The 20,825-nt window shown below is 49.7% G+C and overlaps 2 protein-coding genes, 1 long non-coding RNA gene and 2 other non-coding genes across 55 annotated transcripts in view; 3 read left to right on the forward strand and 2 right to left on the reverse strand.

Moving 5' to 3' along the window:
• LOC119849376 (zinc finger protein 420-like) overlaps positions 1 to 20,825 on the forward strand; it is a 3,142,523-nt gene that overhangs the window by 2,308,165 nt on the left and 813,533 nt on the right. The gene's annotated exons all lie outside the window — the stretch shown is intronic.
• Positions 1 to 20,825, reverse strand: part of LOC119849403 (zinc finger protein 501-like) — a 1,099,011-nt gene that overhangs the window by 153,074 nt on the left and 925,112 nt on the right. The gene's annotated exons all lie outside the window — the stretch shown is intronic.
• On the reverse strand, positions 805 to 6,259 carry LOC122457767. Its single transcript, XR_006277441.1, has 3 exons — positions 6,201 to 6,259; positions 2,343 to 2,966; positions 805 to 1,215 (listed from the first exon to the last, which is right to left on the reverse strand). It is a non-coding gene; the product is annotated as an uncharacterized LOC122457767 (long non-coding RNA).
• TRNAM-CAU lies at positions 2,694 to 2,765 on the forward strand. Its single transcript has one exon. It is a non-coding gene; the product is annotated as a tRNA-Met (tRNA).
• TRNAM-CAU lies at positions 5,928 to 5,999 on the forward strand. Its single transcript has one exon. It is a non-coding gene; the product is annotated as a tRNA-Met (tRNA).

The raw sequence follows: 20,825 nt of genomic DNA on the forward strand, positions 1-20,825 counted from the left end.
TTAAGGAGAACAATTCTTCTCCCCCCTTCTTTTAACTACATTTTACGTACTTGCAGATGGTCATCATGCTCCGCCCCCCCCCCCCCCCGCAAGTCTTCTCTTCTCCAGACTAAACAAACCTAATTTGTTTTTTCCCCAGCCTTCCCTCACAGGTCATGTGGTCTACATCTTTAACCATTTTTGTTTCTCTTCTCGGGACTCTCTCCACTTTCAGTATTACAATCAACCTCGAGAAGGGAAACGCACAATTAAGAAAATCAACATTCACCATTTTTCCCTTATCCCCCACTCTTTTCTTAAACTGGACCTATGACCTTTAACTATTGCAACACATATGATAGGTCTTCTCCCACCCTGACCTGAGACCTCTGCAAAACCAAGCGTTAAGGAGTGTCGTGTGTGTTAAGATGTCTTAAACGTGTTGTTTTCCTCCATTTTTTTAATAGAGGAAAATCCACATAAAGAAGGGATAGAATAGCCTGTTATATGCTTAACAATTACACCGTAGTACGTAAACACACATTTACACATTTTTATAAATGTGTCTTATGTAAACATTTAAGAACTTTCACTACACAGGTTGTGAACACAACAGCTTGCCAGCGTTGCGACATGGATAACAATTTTTAATTCAGCATTAAACCCGTGCAGTCGCTCCTCATCGACATATCTCACATCTCCTATTGTGAAAGAGTGAGTTTACAGAAAGATGTAGGATATCGACTCCCTTGCGTAACAGGGCTGCTATCGTGAAAGGCTCTGTAACAGTTCTGGTTTGTATAGCTCAGCCATGAGGATGTTCTCTTTTGGGCACAGATTTTTCCCTCAGGATGCATTTTTGGATGAAAGACTTGGAAGCCCGAGGGATGGTTTTGGTACGGTTTCTCAAAAAAAAAAAACAAAAAACCAAGCACGGGGGTAGTTAAATCAGTTTTGAGAGTTTGGGCGTCTCTTCTGGAGGTGGAATGATTATGTCGGTGGAGCAGTCAGCTTCCTTCGCCGGAAGCGGCCCTCTGGAGGACACGGGGACGCAACCCTTTAGTGAAAACGCTTTGCAGAGAAGACCTGGCCGTAGATAGAGAAGCGCTGCTTTGTCCTGGGGGTCTGCAGACTACCTTGGAGGGGTCCACCAAAGGTTGTCCTTATCACGGTTTTCAACCAGTGATCTGCAGGGGATCTGCCGACCAAGTCTAAGATTTCCAAAGGGGTCCGCGCCTAAAAAATTCAAACATTTTTTAGGGGTCCACAAATGAAAACTGGCCTAGGCATGGAGATGCCTGGTGCCTTTACAGACACAGCCCTGGGATGCAGGGGTAGAGACATCCAGTCCGGCGAGTGGGGGAAACGGAAAAGCCCCTTCACTCGCACCCAACCTTTGCAACCAGGGTTCAGCCCATCGGGGTAACTTTCATCCCGTCTGCCCCTTCCGGTGCCGGGGTTTTGCCCTCTGCCACCATCTCAACCAGGGCTGGTCTTAGGGGACACGGTGCCCTGGGCAAACTTGTATTTTGGGGCCTGCATGGGCACGGTGCCCCCCACCCCCATTGCCCCTGGCTCCCGCAGGCTCCCCACCCCCCCAGGGCAATACTGCCTCCCCGCAGTCTTGAATTTGGATTGAAAGAGGTGTATTGCCACACTTACTGTGTGCTGCATTCTCTTCCTGTTCTCCTAAGCCCTGCACCCCCCCTCCTATGCCCACCTGGGGAAACTGAACGGGGGCTTGCTTCCCCGTCCGTCCTGTCCCGTCCCCCCACGTTCCTCCACACCCCCAGAGGGGCAAACAAGAAGCGGCCCAGTGCAGGTGGGGAAAGTGACATGGACGCATGGACCGCTCGGTGTTGCCCCTTGCTTTCCCCCCATCCCAGTTCCCTCGGGGGGTGCAGTATCTGTGCGTCACTGCTCGCCCTTCCACCCGTCGTTCTTAAAAGGGAGGCTAATAAATACAATCCTGAACGACCCGTGACCATGCAGCAGTAGTGGATTGTGGAAGACACACTGCAGATTTCACGGGCTAACTCAGCTCACATCTTTACCTAAATTCCAGGGAGCCAGGACCCTGCCCTAAATTATTTGCAATCTTAAAATATTTCAGCTGCTTTAGAAACCTGGAATTGCCCATTGGGAAACAAATAAAATAAGCAGTGAGCTCCATTCCCCTGTCAGTTTAAGAGACTCTCTGGGCTTGCATTTCACTGAACAAAACTGGCTTTGAAAAACATACGGGCCAACGTACAATGCTCACATCTCTCTTGCTCAGAGAGGTTTTGAAATTTGGCCACAAAGATTTGAGGGCAGACTAGCTTTTGGAATTCATGTTTACAAGCTAGAGTTGGGTCTCATACCTGTGAGATGAAGGACAAATGTTAAATGTGTCATAATAAATGCTGTAAAAACTATTCACATTTTAAGCGCCAGGGTTGCAGCAAACGGACTGGATCTTGCCCACAGAAAAGCCGGGGGGAGGGGGGGAGGATGTTTTTGCCAAACGATTAGCCTCAAGCGAACAGCAGAGACGAATGCAGCTCTCAGATTTCCGTTCATTATCTGGCAGTAGATAAGAATCCATGCAAAATGACCTTCTGAAATGACTGCAACAGTCCCTTGTGAGCTCTCCCTCTCTCCAGTGCACAATCACAGGCTCCCATGAACAAAGCCAAGTCTGCTGAACATGTCCGAGGGAAACCAAACCACTCAGCAGAGTGGCGCAGCGGAAGCGTGCTGGGCCCATAACCCAGAGGTCGATGGATCGAAACCATCCTCTGCTACTTTACCTTTTATGACTCACAACCCCGGAAATCACTCAGCCTGCCCTTCTTTCAGCCACATACAAAACAGGAACACGTTCTCTTGCTATTTAGTCTTTTACCGTGATTAAATCCAGGGAGAAAGCCCCAGAGAGGCCCCTCCTGCACAGAGAGAGATGCCCTAGGACTCCAGTCACATACAACCGCAGGACTGGAAGGGACCTCGCGGGCTCATCTAGTCCAGGCCCCTGCACTCATAGCAGGACTAGGTATGATCTACACCATCCCTGACAGGGCTTTGTCCAGCCTGCTCTTAAAAACCTCCAGTGATGGAGATTTCGCAACGCCCCTGGCCAATTTAGTCCACCCTGACAGCTAGGAAGCTTTTCCTAATGTCCAACCTAAAGTCAAGGAAAGGTCTATGCCTAAAGGAGAACATCCGAATGGGCTTTCTGCAATTGGAGCCCATTGCGTCTCGTCCTGTCCTCAGAGGTTAAGGAGAACAATTCTTCTCCCCCCTTCTTTTAACTACATTTTACGTACTTGCAGATGGTCATCATGCTCCGCCCCCCCCCCCCCCGCAAGTCTTCTCTTCTCCAGACTAAACAAACCTAATTTGTTTTTTCCCCAGCCTTCCCTCACAGGTCATGTGGTCTACATCTTTAACCATTTTTGTTTCTCTTCTCGGGACTCTCTCCACTTTCAGTATTACAATCAACCTCGAGAAGGGAAACGCACAATTAAGAAAATCAACATTCACCATTTTTCCCTTATCCCCCACTCTTTTCTTAAACTGGACCTATGACCTTTAACTATTGCAACACATATGATAGGTCTTCTCCCACCCTGACCTGAGACCTCTGCAAAACCAAGCGTTAAGGAGTGTCGTGTGTGTTAAGATGTCTTAAACGTGTTGTTTTCTCCATTTTTTTAATAGAGGAAAATCCACATAAAGAAGGGATAGAATAGCCTGTTATATGCTTAACAATTACACCGTAGTACGTAAACACACATTTACACATTTTTATAAATGTGTCTTATGTAAACATTTAAGAACTTTCACTACACAGGTTGTGAACACAACAGCTTGCCAGCGTTGCGACATGGATAACAATTTTTAATTCAGCATTAAACCCGTGCAGTCGCTCCTCATCGACATATCTCACATCTCCTATTGTGAAAGAGTGAGTTTACAGAAAGATGTAGGATATCGACTCCCTTGCGTAACAGGGCTGCTATCGTGAAAGGCTCTGTAACAGTTCTGGTTTGTATAGCTCAGCCATGAGGATGTTCTCTTTTGGGCACAGATTTTTCCCTCAGGATGCATTTTTGGATGAAAGACTTGGAAGCCCGAGGGATGGTTTTGGTACGGTTTCTCAAAAAAAAAAAAAAAAAACCAAGCACGGGGGTAGTTAAATCAGTTTTGAGAGTTTGGGCGTCTCTTCTGGAGGTGGAATGATTATGTCGGTGGAGCAGTCAGCTTCCTTCGCCGGAAGCGGCCCTCTGGAGGACACGGGGACGCAACCCTTTAGTGAAAACGCTTTGCAGAGAAGACCTGGCCGTAGATAGAGAAGCGCTGCTTTGTCCTGGGGGTCTGCAGACTACCTTGGAGGGGTCCACCAAAGGTTGTCCTTATCACGGTTTTCAACCAGTGATCTGCAGGGGATCTGCCGACCAAGTCTAAGATTTCCAAAGGGGTCCGCGCCTAAAAAATTCAAACATTTTTTAGGGGTCCACAAATGAAAACTGGCCTAGGCATGGAGATGCCTGGTGCCTTTACAGACACAGCCCTGGGATGCAGGGGTAGAGACATCCAGTCCGGCGAGTGGGGGAAACGGAAAAGCCCCTTCACTCGCACCCAACCTTTGCAACCAGGGTTCAGCCCATCGGGGTAACTTTCATCCCGTCTGCCCCTTCCGGTGCCGGGGTTTTGCCCTCTGCCACCATCTCAACCAGGGCTGGTCTTAGGGGACACGGTGCCCTGGGCAAACTTGTATTTTGGGGCCTGCATGGGCACGGTGCCCCCCACCCCCATTGCCCCTGGCTCCCGCAGGCTCCCCACCCCCCCAGGGCAATACTGCCTCCCCGCAGTCTTGAATTTGGATTGAAAGAGGTGTATTGCCACACTTACTGTGTGCTGCATTCTCTTCCTGTTCTCCTAAGCCCTGCACCCCCCCTCCTATGCCCACCTGGGGAAACTGAACGGGGGCTTGCTTCCCCGTCCGTCCTGTCCCGTCCCCCCACGTTCCTCCACACCCCCAGAGGGGCAAACAAGAAGCGGCCCAGTGCAGGTGGGGAAAGTGACATGGACGCATGGACCGCTCGGTGTTGCCCCTTGCTTTCCCCCCATCCCAGTTCCCTCGGGGGGTGCAGTATCTGTGCGTCACTGCTCGCCCTTCCACCCGTCGTTCTTAAAAGGGAGGCTAATAAATACAATCCTGAACGACCCGTGACCATGCAGCAGTAGTGGATTGTGGAAGACACACTGCAGATTTCACGGGCTAACTCAGCTCACATCTTTACCTAAATTCCAGGGAGCCAGGACCCTGCCCTAAATTATTTGCAATCTTAAAATATTTCAGCTGCTTTAGAAACCTGGAATTGCCCATTGGGAAACAAATAAAATAAGCAGTGAGCTCCATTCCCCTGTCAGTTTAAGAGACTCTCTGGGCTTGCATTTCACTGAACAAAACTGGCTTTGAAAAACATACGGGCCAACGTACAATGCTCACATCTCTCTTGCTCAGAGAGGTTTTGAAATTTGGCCACAAAGATTTGAGGGCAGACTAGCTTTTGGAATTCATGTTTACAAGCTAGACTTGGGTCTCATACCTGTGAGATGAAGGACAAATGTTAAATGTGTCATAATAAATGCTGTAAAAACTATTCACATTTTAAGCGCCAGGGTTGCAGCAAACGGACTGGATCTTGCCCACAGAAAAGCCGGGGGGAGGGGGGGAGGATGTTTTTGCCAAACGATTAGCCTCAAGCGAACAGCAGAGACGAATGCAGCTCTCAGATTTCCGTTCATTATCTGGCAGTAGATAAGAATCCATGCAAAATGACCTTCTGAAATGACTGCAACAGTCCCTTGTGAGCTCTCCCTCTCTCCAGTGCACAATCACAGGCTCCCATGAACAAAGCCAAGTCTGCTGAACATGTCCGAGGGAAACCAAACCACTCAGCAGAGTGGCGCAGCGGAAGCGTGCTGGGCCCATAACCCAGAGGTCGATGGATCGAAACCATCCTCTGCTACTTTACCTTTTATGACTCACAACCCCGGAAATCACTCAGCCTGCCCTTCTTTCAGCCACATACAAAACAGGAACACGTTCTCTTGCTATTTAGTCTTTTACCGTGATTAAATCCAGGGAGAAAGCCCCAGAGAGGCCCCTCCTGCACAGAGAGAGATGCCCTAGGACTCCAGTCACATACAACCGCAGGACTGGAAGGGACCAGGCCCCTGCACTCATGGCAGGACTAATTATCTAGACCAGTGGTTCCCAAACTTGTTCCACCACTTGTGCTAGGAAAGCCCCCGGCGGGCCGGGCCGGTTCGGTTTGTTTACCTGCCGCGTCTGGAGGTTCGGCCGATCGCGGCTCCCAGTGGCCGCGGTTCGCTGCTCCAGGCCAATGCGAGCGGCTGAAATGGTCATTTGCCCCTGCTCAGCCGATTGTTAAATCGCTCCTTGCTGCTGTCCAGGTTTCCCACATACGGCTTCATGAGCCACAGGAGTAAGGGGTAGGCTGGGTCTCCCAGGCTCACTATGGGCATTTCGACACCCCCCCATTGGCATCTTCTGGTCTCGAAAGAAAGTCCCCGCTTACGGCTTTCTGTCCAGGCCAGTGTTCCTGAAGATGCGTGCGTCAAGCGCCTTCCCGGACCACCTGGTGAAACGGCCACGGTGATCCACAAGTGCCTGCAATCCCAGAGACAAGTCAACCTTTCTATTGATGTATTCCCTGGCAAGGTGGGCTGGGGCCCAAACTGCCAGCTATCGCCCTGCCGCAGTTAGGGAATCCCATTTCCGCAAAGCCTTTCCCTATTTCACACGCGTTGCCGAGAATCACAGTCCTTCGTAGCACCGGTGGTCGACTTCCCGACTCCAAGCTGCTTTGCGACCTGACCGGTAGCGGTCAGGAGTTGCCAGCTTCCTTCCACATAGCGATGGCCGCGCGCTTCTCCGCCGAGAGGGCAGCTCTCATTCGGGTGACCTTGCGCCGCAGGGCTGGGGTGAGCTCCGCGCACAGTTCCAGGAAGGTGGCTTTTCTCATCCACCCATTCTGCAGCCGCTGCTCGTCATCCCAGACCGGCGTAACGATGCGACCCCCGCAGCACCACCAGCACTCCCGAAAGGGCCGGTCCACCCCGTGCAGCTGCTCCGTGAAGGCCAGAAGTAATCGGGTGTTGTTTCTTTCTCTGGCACCCAGCCGGTCAGGCCACTCAGATTCCTGATCAGACTGGAAGCTCCTGATATACCGTCTAAGCAGCCGCGATTGTGTTCCTAACGGTGACCGCAACAGTAGCGAGCAGGGCAGGACCCAACCTTTCGGACAGAGATGGTGGGCGCTCAGTAAACGGGCGGGGGGGGGGATCATCAAAAATTGCTGCCAAATGCAGTTGGAAACCCCCAAGCACTAGTCTGCTGGTGGACCCCCTGATCAACTCCTCCCGCTCCCTCCCAGTGCCTCCCACCCACTGCAGAGTAGCGCAGAGCAGGGTGGGATGGGGGGGCTGGGGCAGAAGGGGTTGGGTGGGGGTTTGGGGGAAGGGGTCGAGTGGGGCGGGGTGGGGGCAGAGCAGGGGTGGGAAGGGGTCCGGTGGGGTGGGGTAGGGGTTTGGGGGAAGGGGTCCAGTGGGGTGGGGCGGAAGAGGTGGGATAGGGTGGGGGTTTGGGGGAAGGGGTCAGGTGGGGCGGGGCTGGGGGGAAGAGGTGGGATGGGGTGGGGGTTTGGGGGAAGGGGTCAGGTGGGGCGGGGCTGGGGGGAAGAGGTAGGATGGGGTGGGGGTTTGGGGGAAGGGGTCAGGTGGGGTGGGGCGGAAGAGGTGGGATGGGGTGGGGGTTTGGGGGAAGGGGTGAGGTGGGGCGGGGCAGAAGAGGTGGGATGGGTTGGGGAAGGGGCAGGGTGGGGGCAGAGCAGGGGTGGGAAGGGGTCGGGTGGGGTGGGGTAGGGGTTTGGGGGAAGGGGTCCAGTGGGGTGGGGCGGAAGAGGTGGGATAGGGTGGGGGTTTGGGGGAAGGGGTCCGGTGGGGCGGGGCTGGGGGGAAGAGGTGGGATGGGGTGGGGGTTTGGGGGAAGGGGTCAGGTGGGGCAGGGGTGGGGGGCACGAGCACCCCCAAGGAAGCCGGGGCCTGTGTAGCTACCCCCGCCCCCCGTGCCCTGCTCTCATGCTCCACGCCAGGGCACCAGGTGTGGACGCGCTCCGGGGGCACAAGCGGCGCCGTGTGTGGACAAAACTCCGTGGTGCAGAGACCGCTCCGGGCACCCCGGTCTCCTGCAGAGGGCCCAGCCCCTGCCCGGGCTGAGGGGGGGCTGCTGGCAAAAGGGGGGCCAGCCCCCCCGCCGGAGCAAGGCCGATGTGCCCCCCCCCCAGCCAGCGCTGCAGCCCGGGTGGGGGTTGCGGGGCACAGGAAGGGGCTGGAGCAGCCGGGAGCGGTGGGTGCCGGGAGGAAGGAGGCAGGATGCGGGGGGGGGGACAAAGAACAAGAGGATCAGTCGCTGGAGGAGCAGCTGCTGCTCCCCCCGGGGTCCGTGCTGGGGGGGCAAATCCCCTCCTTAACCCCTCCCTGCCCGGCCGGGGGGCACTTTCTCCAGCTGGGACCAGCCCGCATCCACTCCGGAGCCAGAGACTGCAGGTACTGGACAGAGACCGTGGGAAAGTGACGCTCTGCCCAAGGGGACCTGGGGGCCTTAAATCTCCCCCCCCGCCCCGAATCTGCTCCCTTGCTGCTCATGAGGTTGTAGGGCAGGATCTGCTCCTTGCTCTAATAAATGTGTTAGTCTCTAAGGTGCCACGGGTACTCCTTTTCTTCGTGGGGAAAGAGGTTCCCTAGTTCTCAAATATCAATTTAACATCTCAAATTTGGGGGGGGGGGTTTCCCCTCCCTCTCCACCTTCTCAATATGCAGCTCATTGACCTGGCTTAGGTGGGAAACTCTTGCCCTGAGTCATTCCCCAAATGAGAAGGGGCTTAGTGGGCGCAGCTTTGCGGCTGGCTCTGGGGTGGAGAGGAGGGGGCTGTTCGCTGCCAGCAACAGGGCATGGAAGGGGCACAGGAGGGGAAGGGAGGAGCAAGTGTCCCCCCCCCCCCCGTGACTCAGTCACAGCTGCTGTAGCCTCCACTCCCCCCTCGCCAGCTGCCAGTCACCGGTTGCCGCCCCATCCCTGCCCTCAGGTAGCCCTTCCGGCTCCAACCCCTCTGCTTGCCCTCTTAAAGCGGCTTTTCAAAGGGCACCTTGCTGCCCATATGGGGGTGGGGGGAATCCAGGACTGTTTATTGAACATTCATCTAAAAATCCCTTCAAATGAGCCCACTTTTCCCCCCTCTTTCTTTAATCTGGATATAAAATCCCCTCCGATTTTGGTGGTTTTCCCTCTCGCATCATCAGCATTTTATAAAAAACATCACAGACTCCAACGAGAGGCTGCGGAATTGGAATTAATTTGCAAACTGGATACAATTAATTTAGACTTGAACAGAGACTGGGAGTGGATGGGTCATTACACAAAGTAAAACTATTGCCTCTTGTTTATTTCCCCTCCTACTGTTCTTGTAAAGTGCTGGAAGTGGCCCACCTTGATTATCGCTACAAAAGGGTTTTTTTTTTCTCTCCTGCTGGTAATAGCTCACCTTACCTGATCACTCTCCTTACAGTGTGTATGATAAACCCATTGTTTCATGTTCTCTGCGTGTGTATATCAATCTTTCCTCTGTATTTTCCACCAAATGCATCCGATGAAGTGAGCTGTAGCTCATGAAAGCTTATGCTCTAATAGATTTGTTAGTCTCTAAGGTGCCACAAGTCCTCCTTTTCTTTTTATGGCGACAGACTAACACCCCTGCTACTCTGAAACCTACTACAATTTTTGACCTGTTTTGTCTGCACATCGTGAAGATTGCTATAAAGTGCCCTAAAAAGTTCCCTTATTTCTCTTTAAGATGCTGACACTTTTCCATCTCTCCAATTCTAAAATATTAACTTCAAATCTCAGATTTCCCCTTCACACATTCTTTAATATGGACATAAAGCCCTTGGCAATGGGGCCCGTTTCCCACGATCAAGTACGGATATGAAATTCACTCAGATTTTACCTCGCTAGCGATTAACTGTTGTAAGCGCTCATTCATTTTGCCGCTTTCCTTTTTAATGTGTGAAAAGTGACCGAGAATTCAGATTTCCACCCTTTTCTCTTTCACTACCAAACACTTGTATGAAATCTCAGGTTTTGCGTCTTTCCATCTAATTACCAGCTGTCAATTACAAATGCTCAGGTGTGGACGTGGTCCCCGTCCTTTTTAATTGTGGCAAAAGCTTATGCTCAAATAAGTGTGTTAGTCTGCAAGGTGCCACAAGTTCTCTTTTTCTGTTGCCCTGAGAGAGTCCCCAGATGCAGGGGGTTAAATTGTCCCCTGATCAACTTGCGTCTCATTGGAGACTCATTTGAAAGGGTTGATGAAAGAGACTTGCCTCATATGTAATAGGCATTAAAGCCAGGGGCTGCCCCTCTTGGTAGGGGGATCAGTGTCTCCCATCTGCCAACCAGACAGTGGGCTGGATCCTTTGCTTTTCCCCAGATGGCACAATTCGAGGAGTTCGCTCCTCAGTGGGCTGCCCTGTGTGTAACTGGTTCCTTGCGGCCCCATCCAGTGCCCGAGCATCTCCAGGATACCCTCACGTTCTCCTCACCATTTTCACCAGAGGTACCCCCACCCACCATGTGATGAACGGTCTCCCATGAGGGGTTCCTTCCCCCAGCACCGAGATGCAGCCGCTTCTGGGGTGGGTGCCTGGTGGCCTTTATTGGCCAGTGACGGGACATGGAAATTCCTTAAATATTTTTTTGGTTCCTCCAGACCTTCCATTCTCCTCTTAAAGAAGCTCCTTCTGCCAGTATGAATGGCCAGCACGGGGTGAGGCTAACTTTCTATCCACTTACAAAGTCTGCTATGAAATCACCACCGTTTTTGCTTCTCTTCCCCCTTCAAAACTGTAAGAATGTCAGATGTTTCTCCTGGTGGCGTAGGTACTCCCCGCTCCCTGAGTGGCAGTAGCTATGGTGACAGGGTGCTCAACTCACCCCTGGGGGTTCGTGAAATGTTACAGGGGGTTCTCAGGAAAAGATTCCCTCATGGGGGGACAGAGCTGTCCCTAGGGACCCCGGGCAGCCCGGGGCCAGCAGCCCGGAGCCCCTGCACTTCCAAGAGCTAAGCCGATCAAAGCGAGCATCTCTTCTCGCACTGAGGAGATTTAAACTCCAAGACTTTATAAGAAGTAGACAGGGAGGTGGATTTTTTTTTTGCTGTTTTTAAAATTCAATAGGCAGCTGGCATTGTTTGTAAAACGACGACGAAGAACAAGTTTAAGCTTTGCTGTAACGTGCGTCGTTTGCCTGGATTGCTCAAGACCTGAATGCTTGTGTAGGGGGGACTCTTTGAGTTGGCTTCTTAAAGCCCTTCAGGCTGTTTCACATCTGATAGTCCTGGGTTTGAAAACAGGAGCCTTGTCTGACAACAGGCGTATTCGGCGCGATACAAGCTACGACCGTGAGATCTGGGAAGAGTGTTGCCAGTTTCAGAATGTAATAAAAATACTGTCAGGATAACTCATAGTTAATAACAAATAGTGTGTCATAAGCATGGCAGAAAAACACATTTTTATATTTCCAAGATCACGGCTTTTATAATTGATACTCAGGTAAAGGAGAAAATCCCGGGAAATATTCATTTTTAGGAGGGGGCTCGCGAGGCTTGACATTTTAGTGAAAGGGGTTCACAGGTTGTTAACAGCTGCTCTAAGCTGTGACCTGTTGGGTTAATTAGCCCCCCCAGTCTACATTAACCTACATAAATTGGTGGGGTGTAGACGAACCTTCAGACCTGTGTTAATCCAGAGTTACTGCTAGAAAGGAAAAAGAGTGACTCCAGAATAACACGGGATAAATGAGATCAGCACCTGTCCCTGTGGTAAGGTGGTGTCATTAGCTGCTCTCACCACAGAGCTCCGGTTGTAGCTAAAGCAGGGAAGGCTGCTCAGACCCTCTGTCCCCCTCTGCTCAGGATATTGGGGTTCAGCTTCCTGGTCAGACCCTGCAGCCTCCATTGTGATCTGGGAGACCAGGCTGAGCAGCTGCTGCTCCCCCAGTGGGATCGGTGCTGAGAGATACCTTCATTAAAGCCCCCTCTGCTCCAGCCAAGGTGGGGATGTTCTCCAGCCCCATTGCTACTAACTCATGAGCCAAAGAGACCTCAGGGGAAGTGCTGAGTCTGCCCCAACAGCCCCTCGTCTCTCCTCCCATTAGCGATTGCAGGAGCCGATCCAGCCACGGGAGAGCAAACAACTCCGAAACAGGACTTTCCCGGCCAGAGGGAGAGCGACGGGGAAAGAGGAGGGAGACTGAAGGGGGGCAGTGGGAGAAACAAGTGGGGAGAGTGGTTGGCCGACTGGCCTGCCCAGACACACTTCTTACAGCCTCCCTGGGCGGATTCACTTTCTGTGAACAAGGTGAGGAGCAGAGAGAAGGGAAAAGCCAGTTCCTGGTTCTCCCTGTCTCCCATTGCTGGGGCGGGGCAGGGGGGTGCGCTGCCCTGGGGACAGTGTCAGGGGAAATATTCCCTAATTTGTGGAACAGGAAACAGGACCCCTGGATTGGGTAGGGAAAACAGACCAGACTCCCAGTGCTGAAACCTGACCCGACTAACCAGCGGCTGCTGTGAGATATAAAGGGGGCACCCAGCAGTGAGGCTTAGGGGAGATGCCCTCCCCTCAGACCCAGCTGCTGACAGTGCAATTCGTACCAGGGGGCTTTCCCTGGACTCTGCTGGGGCCTCTAGCCACTGTAGGAGGCTAGTGGGTTTGCCCCTGTTAATCTGCTGGGAGAGACCAGGGGCTCTCTCTTTCTCCCCACACCTGATCTCCGCAGGATGGGAGTGGGGCTTTGTTCACCGGGAGCCTCCCGGAGCTTCCACTCGGTTGGCTCCTCTCCCCCCACGAACGGTGAGGCTGTGAGTGGGGCAGCAGGTCCTGAGTGTTGGACTCTTGTTCTTTCAGGGGCCGGTGACCTTCGAGGAGGTGGCTGTGTATTTCACCAGGGAAGAGGGGGCTTTGCTGGACCCCGCTCAGAGAGCCCTCTACAGAGACGTCATGCAGGAGAACTATGAGAATGTGACTTCACTGGGTAAGGGTTCCCGTCCCCTCAGTTCTTAGAAGGGGAAATGCAGAGTTAAGGTTCACGTCACCCCCACAATGTAACCTTAACTCTGCCCTGTTTCAGCAACGCACCACCGACACACACACTAGCGCTCTGCCCTCTCCTGTCGCAGAACGCTCCAGGAACAGAGCCCAGAAACAGTACAGCGCAAAGTCGAACGTCTTCTCTTTGCTAAGGCAAAACGTAGGGTTGGGTGCAGTGTCCTGAATAGAAACTTCCTACCCCTGGCCTGCACTCAAACACTGAGTCTACTGCACACAGGCTGTCACGGGCTTGCAAAATGTTACTAAGCCCATCGCCCTCAGGATTCCTTCTGAGCCGTTGCCTTCACTTACCCCTCGAGACCACCAGCACGTACGCCACAGCACTGCTGACAATCCCCATGGCCCAAACTCCCCCTTATGACACCACATACAACCCTGAAATGGGGCAGACTCAGTCCCTCAAGTTTCATGTGCACGTCCCTTCGTATCACAGTCACAGCGCTGCCAAGCTGCTCCAACTAATCCCTCCCCCATCCGATTACAGCTACAGCTGACCCACGGCACACAGCTGGAGGGCATGCCGATAAATGCTGGGATTCCCATCTGTAGAACACAACACGGACAGTGACATGTTCTCTTAGTCCGTCCTCATATTTATTACAGATTCATGGAATTTAAAGCCTGAAGGGATGAGGTCATATAGTCTGGTCTCCTGTGTCCAGTTACGGCAGTATTCAGCTGAACACCTTGTGTCGGACTAAATCCTACTGAAGATTTCAATAGCTGGAGAATCCCTCTCTTCTTCTCTGGTAGTTTGTTAACCTTTGCACCGCCCTTACTGAACTCTTCTGAGTGGCTCTTTCCAGCTGCAGTGCTAGTGGGTGGGGGCAGAGTTAAAGCTGCATTGAAGAGGTGTTGTGTACTTTTCATCTCCTGGTTTTCGTTCAGCCACCGTCCACACGCTGGAAGGAGACGGACCCCAGTTGCTGGCGGCTGGGATCAAACCGGGGACTAAGTCTGGAGCTTAGTGCATGAGCTGAAAGCCAACTGGCAGTTAGCTAAGGCTCTAGAGGAAATTCCTTAATCTCTCTTTAAGTGGTCTCGGTGCCACTACGTGGGACCGAACACCACACCCAGGAGGCGTGTGGGTTACGGTAGCATTCGGCAACCTTAACTCTGCATTAATGCGGCTATGGGCATTTAGGTTTTTAACGGACTTGCCCCTGTTAACTGTGTCTATACGAGAGATCTGCCAGCATACCTGCGTCGGTTAGGGGTGTGGGTCTGCATGTGGGTTTCAGAGAACTTTAAAATATTGCTTTTAATCTGGAAATTTCGATATTGGGGCAAAACGTCAAGAAGAAACTCCTGCATATCACATATTGTCTGGAAGTTGACAGTGGTATGGCTCAGACTCAACAGCATACTCCCATGAGCAAGCCAATCTTTGTGACAGTGGATTGCCGGAAACCTCTGGCTATTAACAGAGCCTTAATCTCGCCACACTTCATGTGCGTGTCCATCCTTTTGACACCTCACGTTTCCTCGTCAGTCTGAAATTTCAGTCTGTACAGTTATAAACTCTTTCAGCGCTGCTATCCCAAAGAATTTCAAGACAATCTGAGTAAACATCTGGATTTGAGAGTTGTTAGAATATTTGACTTTTAAACAGAAAGTAATGCTGAACTTAAACAACTATAGCTAGGCTAGGCAGAATTCGATTTTTATTTTATTTTTATACTTTTGACAGATAATATCAATGTTTATTTTTAAGCTTCTTTTCCCCCCAATTTTTATCAATGTAATGTTTCACAGTTGCTCAAAACGGTGGGTTTTAAGCATTTTTTGTGTGTGCAGTTTTTATCGTAAGAACAGCCTTACTGGATAGACCCATGGTCCATCTAGCCCAGTATCCTGTCTTCCGACTGTGGCCTGTATCAGAGCTTGAGAGGAAGTGTACAGGACAGTTGGAGTAACTGACACATCTCCTCCTCCTGGCTTCTGGCAGTCAGAAGTTTAGGGTTGCTTCTAGCAAGGGGTTGTATCCCTGACCATCTTGTGGAATTGCCATTGATGGACCGATCCTCCATGAACTTATCTAGCTCTTGTTTTTTTAAGCCAGTTATACTTTTGGCCAACACAACATCCCACAACAATGAGCTCCACAGGTTAATTGTGTGTGGGGGGGAATACTTTTGTTTGTATTAAACCTGCTACCTATTCATTTCATCAGATGATCTCTGATTTTAGTATTGCAGGAAAGAGTAAATAACACTTAGACTCATAGGACTGGAAGGGACCACGAGAGGTCATCTAGACCCGTCCCCTGCACTCATGGCAGGACTAGGTATTATCTAGACTGGCCCTGATAGGTGTTTGTCTAACCTGCTCTTAAAAATCCCCAACGATGGGGCTTCTCTGTTCACTTTCTCCACATCATTCATGATTGCATAGACCTCTATCATATCCCCCTTTAGTCACCTCTCTTTTTTAAGGGTATGTGTTATTTTTACACTGAAGTGTAGACACTTTCTACAGTGATGGAGAAGTGGTATCTTAGTTGAAAGAATTCTTCCATAGACCCAGCAGAGTCTACACTGGGGCTTAGATCAGCTTAATTACATTGCTCAGGGTGTGACATTTTCACAGGCTTCAGTGACGTCATTAAGCCAGCCTTAAATTTGTGTAGACCAGCCCTAAATCGAACAGCTCAAATATATACATTTTAGTTTCTCCTCCTACAGAAGCTTTTCTATGCCCTTGATCATCTTCGTTGCCCTTTTCCGAACCTTTCCCAGTTCCAATATCTCTCTTTTGAGATGGGGTGACCATATCTGCGCGCAGTATTCAAGGTGTGGGTGTACCATGGATTTATAGAGAGGCAATATGATATTTTCTGTCTTATTATCTATCCCTTTCCAAACAGTTCCCAACATGCTGTTCGCTTTTTTGATGGCCGCTGCACATGGAGTGGATGATTTCAGAGACCTATCCACAATGACTCCAAAATCTCCTTCTTGGGTGGTAACAGCTAATTTAGACCCCATCACTGTATATGTAGAGCTGGGATTATTTTTTTCAACGTGCATCACTTTGCACTTACCAATTTTGAATTTCATCTGCCATTTTGTTGCCCAGTCTCACCCAGTTTTGTGAGATCCCTTTGTAACTCTTTGCAGTCTGCTTCGGACTTAACTATCTTGAGTCATTTTGTATCTGCCACCTCCCTGTTTACCCCTTTTTCCAGATCATTTATGAATATGTTGAACAGCTCTGATCCCAGTGCAGATCCTTGGGGAACCCCACCATTTAACTCTCTCCATTGTGAAATCTATTTATTTCTACCCTTTGTTTTTCTGTCTTTTAACCAGTTACCAATCCATGAGAGGACCTTCCCTCTTATCCCATGGCTGCTTACTTTGCTTAAGAGCCTTTGGTGAGGGACCTTGTCAAAGGCTTTCTGAAAGTCCAAGTGCATTATATTCTCTGGATCCTCCTTATTCACATGCTTGTTGACACCCTCAAAGAGTTCTAATAGATTGGTGAGGTCTGATTTCCCTTTACAAAAGCAGAATTGACTCTTCCCCAACAAATCGTGTTTATCTCTGAGTCTGATAATTCTGTTCTTTACTGTCATTGTTACCAATTTGCCCAGAACCGAAGTTAGGCTCACCAGCCTGTAATTCTCAGGGTGGCTTCTGGAATACTTTTTAAAACTTGGTGTGACGTTAGGAAGGCTGCAAATTGGTCACAGATTCCATGACTTCCCGTGAGTTCTGCAACAGCAGCAGTTCGGGTGTGTGGGAGGCGGTGAGGGGGGATGACTTATCTCGGGGTGGGGGGGCTCTCTGGCTCTCACGGCCCTGCACGTTCTAGGCGGCAAAGGGCCCTGGGGGGGCGGTGGGGGCTCCACACCACACACTGCTTGTGCCCACAGGCCCCACCTCTGCAGCTCCCATTGGCTGTCGAGCCCCTGACCCCTCTGCTGCCTAGAAGCTGCAGGGACACAGAGCCAGGTAGGGAGCCCCTGCCAGCCCCGCCAACCTCCTTCTCCCCTCCCCCCCGCAACAGTGGGGGTCCCGGGTTGTGCTGCCCACCCCCACCCCCCACCAGCGGAGTCCCCCGGGCCACCTCCCCCAGCACCCATGGAATCACCAGACCACCCCACCCCCTGAGCACCCACAGCCCCCCGCCCAAGTTTTAGTCATTTTTAGTAAAAGTCATGGATAGGTCACGGGCCGTGAATTTTTGTTTACCGCCTGTGACCGGTCCATGACTTTTATTAAAAATACCCCCGACTAAAACGTCGCCTAAACATTAATGATCTTCCAATAATCAGGAACAGAGGCTTGTTTCAGTGATAGATTACATACCATGGTTAGTAGTTCTGCAATTTCACATTTGAGTTCCTTCAGAACCCTTGGGCGAATACCCTCTGGTCCTGGTGACTTAGTACTGTTAAATTTATCAGTTTATTCGAAAGCCTCTTCTGTTGACACGTCAGTGTGGGAGAGTACTTCAGATCTGTGACCCAAAAACGAGCTATTTCTCCCACATCCTCTGCAGCGATGACTGATGGGAAGCGTTCATTTAGCTTCTCCAAAATGACCTTGTCTTCCTTGAGTGCTCCATTTTAGACCGTGGTGTTCTAGTCATGTTGGTCTCGTGATATTAGAGAGACAAGGTGGGTGAGGTGGTATTTTTGTTGTTGGACCAATATCTGTTGGTGAGAGACGCAAGCTTTCGAGCTTAAACAGAGCTCTTCAACACCTTGGTTGTCTTGTGTCTCCACCGGCTATCTGGCAGGCCTTCTGCTTCCAATATACTTAAAAAACAAAAAAAAAAATGTTCGTTTTTGCATCTTTAGCAAGTGGCTTCTCAAATTTCCTTCTTGCCCTGCATTATTTTACTCGGCGTGTCGGAGTTTGTGTGTGTTCCTATTCACCTCACCAGCATTTAACTTCCAGATTTTACAGGATACCTTGAATGGCCTTCGAAGCTCTGTTATTTAGCTATAGTGGCCTTGTTTTGGTCCTCTTACTGTAGAGGTTCTCAAGCTTGCTTTTTTTTTTTTTTTCTGGGACCAGTTTTTGAAAATACTTCCCGTTGTGATGATCTCCCCCCTCCCCTCCATGCTACCCTCACTTCTGCACTGCTGCTGGTGGCCGTGCTGCCTTCAGAGCTGGGTGCCCAGCCAGCAGCCATTGCTCTCCGGCTGCTCAGATCTGAAGGCAGTGCAGAAATATGGGTGGCCGTACCATCACCCCGCTTTTGGGTCAGGAACCCCCAGTTTGAGACACTCTCTTGCCTTTTCCAATTTGGGTTATACAGTTAGTCTGAACCCATATTGGGGCGGTTTTCGATGTTCCCCGTGTTGCTTTCAGGCATTTAACCCTTGTGACCGCTTTTCTAAATTTCCATCTAGCAGGGATCTTCATTTTGGTGTAGTTCCCCTTTTTAAAGCTAAAAGTTACCATGGTGGAGTTTTTTGATATTATCTCCGCTACAAAGATGTTAAATTTAATTACATTGTGGTCACAATTACTGAGCTGTGCGGACCGAATCCCGTGCTCCACTTAAGACTAAATCAAGAATTGCCTCTCCCCTGGTGGGTTCCAGAACTAGCTGCTCCGAGAAGAAGTTATTAATGGTATCTAAAAGTTTTACTTCTGATCACCCCCTGAGATGACATTTACCCAGTCAATATGAGGATAGTTCGCATCAGCCACTATTATTTGTTCTTTCTGGTTTTGTAGACTCTGTAAACATCTGTAGCATTTCACAGTCCTGATCTGGTGGGTGGTGTTATATCCCTACTGCTGTATTCTTTTTATTCAAGCTCGGAATTTCTATCCATAGATATTCTATGGTACAGTTTGTTTCATCTAATTTTTTATTTTATTTTATTTGACTCTCTGCTTTCTTTAACATATGGTGCCATTCCCCAACCAGTGTGACCTACTTTGTAATTCCTTTATATTTTGTAGCCTGGTAGTACCATGTCCCACTGATTAGCTTCTCTCCACCAAGTTTCCATGATGCCTATTCTATCAATATCCTCATGGCATGTCAGGCACTCCATTTCAACCATTGTATTATTTCGACTTCTTGTATTTGTATATAAGTCTTTCTAAATTTTGTCAGTGCTTTCCTTCATGTGTTCTATTTAAATGGGATTCTTTTTCATTTGACTATTCCTCACTACCTCCTATCTGTACGTTACCAACTTCTTTCCTATCTTCTTTACTGAGATATAGACATCTCCTTTTAATAAACTCATCCCTAAGAGATGTCTGTGTCTGAACCATGTGCTCCTCCACACCTCTTGACTTTCCCTCACCCCATAATTGTAAAAAAAAAAAAAAATCCTCTACTATCTTTTCTGAATTTTATGTGGCAGCAATCTGGTTCCATTTTGGTTTCGTTGGAGTTCTTCCCCAGTTGCTAATAAACTGAAATCCCTCCCTACACCATTGTCTCATCCACACATCAAGAGCTTTCAGTTCTGCTCTCTTACCAGCTCTGCACATGGAATAGAGGAACCATTTCAGAGAATACTGCCATGGAGGTCCAGGACTTGAAATGATTTTAAATGGTTACCTAGGGAAGTGGTGGAGTCTCCTTCCCTAGAGGTTTTTAAGGTCAGGCTTGACAAAGCCCTGGCTGGGATGATTAATTGGGGATTAGTCCTGTTTTGAGCAGGGGGTGGGACTAGATGACCTCCTGAGGTCCCTTCCAACCCTGATATTCTATAATTTAAATGTTCACAGTTTCAGGAAATTATATGGGGGAGGGGAGAGGCCAGACAATTATTTTATAACCACAGATGTTGATATTGAAAAAGTGAATGCTTTATAACTGTTAAAACACAAGTAGTCAACATCACGTCAAAATATACCAAGTAAATAACCAAATCCTAATAAGTTTTCAAGCAGTATTTTTCTTATTTTGCCTATCTGGAAATATAGATGATTATCGATAGAAATATTTTTCCATCAGTATGTGAATGTACGGTGCAATCAATGTTCATCAGCATGTACTGGTAAAAATCTAATCTTTCCAAGCCGAGCTATAACAGATCTGCCCATCTGCTATAACAACTTCACAAGTGCATGGAGGGTATGACAGTCAGGTAGGGCCATCCACTGACAGGAGACCATGTGAGGTTCCTCTCCAGGAGTCCTTGAGAGAAGGGAGGGCAGGGAGTAGTGGGAGGGAAGAAGATGATGGGGAGCTGGTGCTCGTGGGGTGCCACAAAAGAGGGAGAGGTCTTAAGCACCAAGGACTCTTAAGCAAAGTAAGCTGTCAAGGGATAAGAGGGAAGGTGCTCTCCTGGATTGGTAAGTGGTTAAAAGATAGGAAACAAAGGGTAGGAATAAATGGTCAGTTCTCACAATGGAGAGAGGTAAATAGTGTTCACCCCCCTGAGTTGAGTCTATCTCTTCAGGAAGTCACAAGGGGCACTCGAGGCTCAAAGACTGACTTGGATGTTACACAGAACCCGGTGAGATATTTGGGGAAATAACTACATTGAACTAAAATAATAACAACCACCACTACCTCTGAGATAATAACCTGTGCATATCGAGATAGCTCTATTTCTTTATTTAGAGGGTTATAGTTAAGTACACTCAGTAGTAAGTTTTATAGTGTGTGTGTGTAAACCT

Source organism: Dermochelys coriacea, chromosome 28 (genome assembly GCF_009764565.3).
Source record: "Dermochelys coriacea isolate rDerCor1 chromosome 28, rDerCor1.pri.v4, whole genome shotgun sequence".
Taxonomy (NCBI): Eukaryota; Metazoa; Chordata; order Testudines; family Dermochelyidae; genus Dermochelys; species Dermochelys coriacea.